Below are 2,500 nucleotides of genomic sequence, written 5' to 3'. Positions count from 1 at the left end.
GAAGGAGGCTAGTTCACCAACACAGGAGCCAGATATATGGAGAAACGTGACTCAAAGAAGTAGGAGGCCCAGGGTTCACTCTGATTGTTTAGAAATACACAATCGCTTTGAGGTCCTCTCCCCTAGCATGGAAGATGAAGAGCAGACTCCATTTGAGGATCTCTCCCTCATTACAGTCGATCAGGTATATGAAGACGAGCAGCAAAGTCAGTCCTCAGGGAATGTGCAGGCGACCTTGGAACGGACAGCTCACGGAAGAACCCCGACCAAACCCAAGAGGAGGCGTGTAGTGGTGATAGGGGATTCCCTACTGAGGGGAACAGAAGCAGTGATCTGTGGGCCTGACAAGATGTCTCGGGAAGTGTGCTGTCTCCCCGGGGCTAAGATCCAAGATGTAACTGAACGACTGCAAGGAATCATAAAACCCACTGACGAATACCCCTTCCTCTTGGTTCATGTGGGAACCAATGACACTGCAAGCAATAGCCTCCAGAAGATCAAAAGAGACTACGAGGCTCTCGGCAGGAAATTGAAGCAACTAAATGCACAAATTGTCATCTCGTCTGTCCTCCCAGTTGAACGACGTGGCCCAGGGAGAGAGGGGAAAATAGTGGAAGTGAACAGCTGGCTTCGCAAATGGTGTAAACAGGAACGGTTTGGATTCTTAGATCACGGACTGCAGTTTCTTGAAGATGGACTTCTGGCAAGTGATGGGCTGCACCTCACAACGGTTGGGAGAAATGTTTTTGCCAAAAATCTCAGAAACCTCATCAGGAGGGCTTTAAACTGACTAATGTGGGGGAGGGAGACGGTGCTCCTGAAGGTAGGAGTCTATCAATTAATGAAGATGATCATCCAAATGTCATAGACCAAATGGAGCAAACAGCACGCGGACCTAGTGGAGGGAGGAAAAAATCATTAAATAAGAGACACGGGGGAATTATTAATGGACTTCAATGTCTGTACACTAATGCGCAAAGCATGGGAAATAAACAAGATGAGCTTGAGCTCTTGGTACAGCAAACTAAATATGACATAATAGGCATCACTGAAACCTGGTGGGATAAGTCCCACGATTGGAATGTAATAATGGAGGGATACAATCTATTTCAGAGAAACAGACCAGACAAGAAAGGAGGAGGAGTGGCGTTATATGTCAGGGGTGTGTATACCTGTGAAGAGATCCAAGATTTAGAACCTCAAAGCCAAAGTGAGAGCATTTGGGTCAAAATTCAGGGAGAGAAGAATAACAGAGACCTCATTGTGGGAGTTTACTATAGATCCCCAAGCCAAACGGAGGACATAGATGATGCCTTCCTGGAACAGATGGCCAAGCATGCAAAAGGAAGGGAGATAGTAGTAATGGGGGACTTCAATTACCCGGATATTTGTTGGACGTCAAACTCAGCCAAGAGCATAAGGTCAAACAGATTCCTCACTGGCCTTGCAGACAACTTCATTGTCCAGAAAGTGGGAGAAGCAACAAGAGGAACAGCCATTTTAGACCTGGTCCTAACCAATGTTGATGACCTGGTTAGTGGGGTAGATGTGGAAGGATCATTAGGCGCGAGTGATCATGCTCTTCTGAAGTTTACTATACAGCGGAAAGGAGCAGCCAAGCATACTAGGACTCAATTTCTTGACTTTAAGAAAGCCGACTTCATAAAACTTAGGGAAGTGCTGGGTGAGATCCCATGGACAGCAATACTAAAAGGAAAGGGAGTTCATGATGGCTGGGAGTTTGTTAAGACGGAGATAGTAAAAGCACAACGTCAGGCAATACCAATGAGACGAAAACATGGAAGGTGCCTAAAGAAACCAGGGTGGCTATCTAAAGAACTTTTAACTGAATTAAGATTAAAAAAGGATGTGTACAAAAAATGGAAAAGGGGGGAAACCACCAAAGAGGAATTCAAACAAATAGCCAGCACGTGTAGACACAAAGTCAGAAAAGCTAAAGCACAGAATGAACTCAGGCTTGCTAGAGAGGTTAAAAGCAACAAAAAAGGCTTTTATGGGTATGTTCGTAGCAAAAGGAAGAACAAAGAAACAGTGGGGTCACTCAGAGGAGAAGATGGTGAAATGCAAACAGGGGACACAGAAAGGGCTGAACTCCTCAATGCCTTCTTTGCCTCAGTCTTCTCCGATAAAGAAGACAATGCCCGACCTGAAGAATTTGAAGCAAATGATTCAGCAAAGGAAACACAGCCCAGAATAACTAAGGAGATAGTACAAGAATATTTGGCTAGATTAGATGTATTCAAGTCTCCAGGGCCAGATGAACTGCATCCAAGAGTATTAAAAGAACTGGCAGATGTGATCTCAGAACCACTGGCAGTCATCTTTGAGAATTCCTGGAGAACAGGCGAAGTCCCGGCAGACTGGAGGAGGGCAAATGTTGTCCCTATTTTCAAAAAGGGGAAAAGAGAGGACCCAAATAATTACCGCCCAGTCAGTCTGACATCAATAGCAGGGAAGATTCTGGAGCAGATCATTAAGC

The sequence above is a fragment of the Podarcis vaucheri genome (genome assembly GCF_965113315.1).
Source record: "Podarcis vaucheri genome assembly, chromosome: 5".
Taxonomy (NCBI): Eukaryota; Metazoa; Chordata; class Lepidosauria; order Squamata; family Lacertidae; genus Podarcis; species Podarcis vaucheri.
Note: the sequence above shows the minus strand (reverse complement) of the source record.